We start from the raw sequence: 6715 nt of genomic DNA on the forward strand, positions 1-6715 counted from the left end.
GGTATCCCATGGTCGGCTCCGTCCGACTATAGACTTTTCTTACTTGTTTTTTATCTAAAAGAGTACATCTTAACATAATTACTTTTTTCGAAAAAAAACATATTACATAACTAGCAGACCCCTGCCCGAGTTGCTGGTCCGTCGTAATGAGTTTTAACGACAACTTTTTATTCAAAAGTAGATATTTTCTACTATACTTCTTCGGTCCATTGTCAAACCGAAAAGAATTTTAAATTTATCAACAGATTTTGTTTGTAACCTTTCTATTCTCTTACGGACTTTGTAGGATTTTTCGCCCATTGATGGTGTTTTGGATTTATTATCGTGATTTTCAGTTTCCAAAATATAACAAATTTAAAAAAGTGGGAGGTCCGGTATTTTGGTTCCAAATATTTACCTAGGGTACACACAACCCCATTGCCTCCCAAAATGTGTGCTGAAACCAATATAATCATAAGTTTGGCTTATACATAAAGCGTTTAAAATAAAAGCGTGAAGAAGGTACCCCGCCTCCTCCGAAATTCATAAAATATAAATAACAACGGCAAACCTTGAGCTTTTGCTGCAAATTGGTTCAGTAGTATTATTAACAAGTAAAAAAGTATCAGTTGGATTTGCCGACAGAGATATACCCTCAGCCTATGTGAATTGGAACTTTTATCTACGGACAGATAGAACTTTTTGGAAATTTGATCTTGCCGACAAAAATGTGGATTAGGATTAAAGTTCAAAAGTGTTGCGGAGAAGAAAAGGACCGACATAGTGCATTACGAAAGTGGATCTTATTTTGAGATTCATAACTTTTCGATAGATATCGCGCCCACTAGTCATTTCAGTGGGTTATCGAGCACCTGTTGGACCAGTATGCCAGGAAGCATGGACTTGATCACGGAAATATGGCTGTAAACTGGACCACAAAGAACGTCATCGGTATAAATTTCCAACTGATCTCCGAACAGACCCTAAACTGCACTTGGACACAAATGTTGAACTTCTGTGGGCAAGGTATCCTGAGGAGAGGACCGATATGGGCCATTCTAGAAGTTAAACTAAGTTTGGACAAAATATGACGAAGCCCAAATTTTGAACCAAATCGGTCTATCAGTCAGAGTCCATATTGAAACATCATCAAAGTCTGGTAGAAATTTCACGATGTGGAAAGTATGGACCAAATCGGTTAATTCCATCAATAGTTATCGTAGGCACAAATTTTCCGAACATTTCCGAAATTTTGTGGGGGAGGTACCGGAAGGAGTGGACTGATATAACCCATCTTCGAACTTAAACTAAGTTTGGACAAAATATTACGAAAGCCAAATTTTGGACCGAATCGGTTGATCCGTTTGAGAGTTATCGTGCGCTCCAGGCAGCCAGACAGACGGACGGACAGGGCTAAATCAACTCCAAATTGTCTGAAACACATATCGTCCAAACATACTTGGGGTCTAAAACCATGATTTCGATGAGGCACATTATGCCCGTATGAAAGTGTATATACCCTCATTAGCATAAATACTTACGTAGCTGGCCCATTACAGAACATTTGTTCCATAGACCGAACTAAGAAAAGATCTCCAATCCTCTCTGTTTCGTGCTTCGCTTTTTGGAATACCGCGCCTTGTCATCTCTTCATCCACTTGTTTGCGCCATCTATTATTTGGCTTGCCAATTCTGCGTGCACCGCCATGTGGCTCGAATTTATACGCCTTTTTAGCGGGTTCGTCATCGCTCATTCTTATTATATGGCCTAGCCAACGCAATCGCTGCATCTCGATACGTTTAACTATATTGATGTCGTTGTATAGCAGATACAGCTGGTCGTTCATGCGACGTCGATATTCACCGTCAACGCAGATTGGTCCGTAGATCTTTCGAAGAATTTTTCTCTCAAACACACCAAGCACTGCCATGTCTGCTTGCGCAAGTACCCAGGCTTCGGAGCCATACATCAGCACGGGTAGTATCAGTGTTTTGTAGAGCGTTATTTTTGTTTGCCGAAATGTGGCTTTGTTTTTAAACTGCTTACTTAAACCAAAGTAGCATCTGTTGGCCAATACAATTCTCCTTTTTATTTCACAACTGATGTCGTTTGTTGTGTTTACGGCGGTGCCGAGGTATACGAAGTCTTTTACTACCTCAAAATTATAGGAACCAACTTCAACAGTTGGTCCGATCTCAATGTACGCATTGCGTGTCAACACCATCAGCTTGGTCTTCTCGCCGTTTACCGCCAGACCCACTTTAGCAAATTCTCCTTCGACCTTCATAAAGGTATCCGTTACTGATCGTCCGATGATGTCTATATCATCAGCATAAGCAAATAACATGTGGCTATTGGTGTAGATTGTGCCACTTCTTTTGACGTTTGCCTCTCGTATAACCTTTTCTAGTAGGATGTTGAAAAGTCTCCTTGCCTGAAACCTCTTTTGGTACAAAACTCTTCGGAGAGGTTCTTTCCTATTTTAACTGAAGATCTTGTATCAGTTAGAGTCATTTTACAAAGCCGAATGAGCTTTGCGGGGATACCAAATTCTGACATGGCTTGGAATACCTTTGAATGAAGCGGGCTGTCGAAGGTCAAGGTGGTAGGTGTCGATCTGCATTTCTTGGGTCTTCTCCAGGATTTGCCGCAGGGTAAATATCTGGTCAATGGTGGACTTGTGAGGTCTAAAGCCGCATTGGTATGGTCAATTATTTCGTTGACCATGGGCTTTGGTCGTTCGCACAATATCCCTGACACTATTTTGTAGGCGATAGGGAGAAGACATATGCCCCTATAGTTGGAGCATAAAGTCTTATCTCCTTTCTTATGGACGGGTCACAGGATGCTCGGATTCCAATCGCCGGGTACGCGTTCTTCCTGCCAGATGGAGCTAACTAGGTGATGCATACACCTTATCGGCGTGTCGCCTCCGGTTTTAAACAGCTCGGCTGGTAGGCCATCAGCTCCTGCTGCCTTATTATTCTTCAGCCGGTTTATTCCTGTCTTTACCTCGTATTTGCCGGGTGGTATACACTCAATACCATCTTCTGGGATTGGATCTGTGGTATCTTCGTCGGCTTCGCTTCTATTAAATACCAACAGTTTGGAAAAATGCTCTTTCCATATTCTTAGCACACTATCTGTATGAGTTACCAGATTACCTTGCTGGTCTCTACAGGAGGATGTGAGAGTTCCAAAGCCACCAGTTTGATGTTTCACTCTTTGGTAGAATTTTCGGACTTCATTCTGTCTGCTATACATCTCGATTTGTTCACACTTCCGCTTTTCCATCTCTCTCTTTGTCCTGCGGAAAAGACGTTTCTCCTCTCTTCTTTTCTCCCGAAGCCTTTTTCGTGCGCTACGCGTTGCTACTGATTGTAAAGTAGCCCTCTATGCCGCATTTTTCTCTTCGGTAGCAGCACGACACTCCTGGTCATACCATTGATTCCTTGGTGGAGGTCTCTGGTATCCAAGTACTGATTTTGCGGCTGTTTGCATGGAGTGGGCAATGTTTTGCCATTGTCCTGATATGTTATCGGGACGAGAAGTGCTTTGATTAAGCAGTTGGGCCAGTTGAGTGGAATATGCTGAGGCTATCTGTTGTGATTGCAGTTTACCGATGTCCAACTTCCGTGTTGTGTCTGTTCGGACTTTGTTTGCTACGTTTAATCTGGTACGTACCTTTGCTGCAACAAGGTAGTGGTCCGAGTCTATGTTTGCACCTCGGAACGATCGTACATCCAACACGCTTGATGAATGTCTTCCATCTATCACAACGTGATCAATTTGATTTCTTGTTCTTTAATCTTTATGAATATCGAGATTCTTAAATCTGGTACTGCTAACAACCATGTTTCTTGCACCTTCAAAGTCTATCAGCCTCATACCATTGTCGGATGTTTTACTGTGGAGACTGAATTTCCCGACTGGCATTAAAAGCGCCTAGTATAATTTTAACGTCATGGGCGGGGCAACGGTCATAAGTTTCTTCTCAGCGCTCGTAAAATATATCTTTGGTCTATTCGTCCTTGACTTTAGTGAGAGCATGAGCGCAAATAAAGCTGATGTTGAAGAATTTTGCTTTTAATCGAATTGCAGCGAGTCTTTCATTCACTGATTTGATTTTTCCTTTAACCTTTAACGGGTGTTAAAAGTAGTTTCCCAGGTGACACCACGGGGAGGTCAGTGTCCACTTGAGATTAAGGAGGGACCAAGATAAACCCTGGGTTTTGCCATGGTAAAGCCGGTCAGGACCTTTCCTTGGTATCTTCATCCCCTACGTCACCCACACTACTATTTTTGTAATTTAATGTAAAAATAATGTAATAAAGATAAGGAATTGTATCGATTGGTATGGCGGTCATTTTTATTATTCAGAACTAGAGCAACAAGTTAGCCAAATGAAAATCACATCGGTTTCTGAGCTATGAAACCAACAACTTATAAACATAAACTAAGATTAGCCGGCTGTAGATGAATCATAAAGTGAGCGGACAGGTACTTATAAGTGCATAGGAATGAAAAATTTCAACTTTGGTCCATATCGGTTCAGATTTGGATATAGCCCCAATATATATCTTTCCTCGATTTTGCTATAGCTCGGTCAATTCTGATCGAATAGCCTTCAAATTTAATATGTAATATTTTCTTGGGCCCCTAAGTAGCTCTACCGATATTCCCACAAATCGGTTCAGATTTGGATATAGCCCCCATATACGCGCGGCGTATCTTAAGACACCTCTTTTAGAAATCAAAATTTCTCTCTAGAAAAATGTTGAAAAGGCATTTAGAAATCTTAATCGGTGCGGAAACTTTTTTCACCGAATCGAACTAAAACTAAAAGCGTGTTCGTTATCGGGACAATATTCCGCACATGGTACTTTTTTGGTTATAACCCTGGTGTGTATATCCTCGTTATTCTAAAGGCTGAAGGGGTATAAATATGTAGACAAAACTATATGTTTTTGCTCGTTTTTCTGTATGTTATTACTTGACTGCCAAAAATTACTTATTAAACCCATCTTGGAACCGAAATCTCTTCATGTGTTCTATACAGAATTTAATAGTTAAATTCCCTGCAATTTTTAGTATCATTTACCATTCTATGCAACCCACTTCAATGTACAGGAAATCAGTTTGCAATTGTTATTACCACGTGTGGCCAACCAACCATCACCCTATCTTCTTCTTCGTCTTCTAACAATGTGTGATAGGAAAACTTGTTGTAAAATTCAAACATGAGTTTTCAAAACAAAGTTTTTCTGTTGAATTTTCCTAACGGTGTTGGTGGATATGTGTGTCTAATTTTCACATATGAATTACTTGTAGGTGTAAATGAAACTATGGCATTGTGCTTTTGTCTGTGGCTGTGGGTTGAGTGTAAAGTGCCATTGTTATAGCAATTGTTGTAGCGTTCAATTTTACATGTTGCCTATGGCATTGAATAGCGGGAATATACAACATATGTACATACATATATGGCATTGTGTGTTTAATTGTATGACACCCTTAGAATCTTTGTGTTGTCGGAAACATCTACATCAACAAACAAAGAAATTCTTTTCACACCTGTACTGCAGGTTGTGTAGGTTTACATTCATACACACACACCCGATGAAATATTTGTAAATACATCTATCTCCACATATTTATGTCTGTGAAAACATTCACATGCTTATATCTCGTGAACGCAATCTGTTGTGTGTGTGTATGTAGGGATGTGCGAGGTTAAGTCCTTGCATTACACCGACATTCAAACGTACATACGTTAAAAACCGTAATACATAAGTATTCCTTTTCATTTGTTGATCTGTGCTAATTTCACGCGCTTTCATTCGACTTTTTCACACATTTCATTTTCCAAATTAGCAGCGTAATGCTATTATCAAATTTCAGATTATATTAATCTCTTTGCCTTGTTATTGTTCTTAATTGAATTTGAATTGGAAGGAAATTTGTTACATGGTAATTTAGAGAGGAAATGTGATTAGCTGTGAAAATTGATGACACAAATTTATAAACTATTCAATTATACAGTGTTTAAATGGTGAAATTAACCTAGAAAATACAAATGGTATATTAGAGAAGAGTCAACATTATGGTTGTTATGTTATATGATTTTTTTGTTAAAGTTTAAGATGTGCTTTAGAGCTGTTTAGCGTAACTTCCCAGCAAACCAATCGTACCGATATCGTAACGAAATCGCGACAAAATTCGCACGTTACGTCTGATATCTGATCCGAAATCGTAACGATATCTTAACGAAAGTTGTATGAAGTGGTTGACATAATTTCGGAACGAAATGTCGGAGCGAAATCGAAACGAAATCGGAAGTAAATCCTTGGGAAATTCGGAACTCGATTATTTTCCTCCGAATTTTCGTACAGATTTCTCAACGATTTCGGAATAATGTCGTAAGAAAATCTGAGGTACCTTCCGAACTTTCGTAAAGATTGCTGAACGATTTTGGAATAATTTCGTATGATTATCGAAGGAAAAAATTTGTCTCTGATGCCTCTTTTTTATTGATAAATTTTCTTTGTTATGTTTTTTATTGGAAGATTATAAATGTAATGTAAACTTTGTGTACGAATATGTTGAGTCTATCAGCACTAGCTTGAATTATTATATGTTGCATTTATATTTAAAATATTTAAAAAATGTATATGCGAATTTTATAACCAACCATTTTGTTTTTCGACAACAAACTAAAAAGTTGCTTGTTAGATATAT

This window comes from Musca autumnalis, unplaced genomic scaffold (assembly GCF_047663935.1).
Source record: "Musca autumnalis isolate F117 unplaced genomic scaffold, ASM4766393v1 scaffold_3, whole genome shotgun sequence".
NCBI lineage: Eukaryota > Metazoa > Arthropoda > Insecta > Diptera > Muscidae > Musca > Musca autumnalis.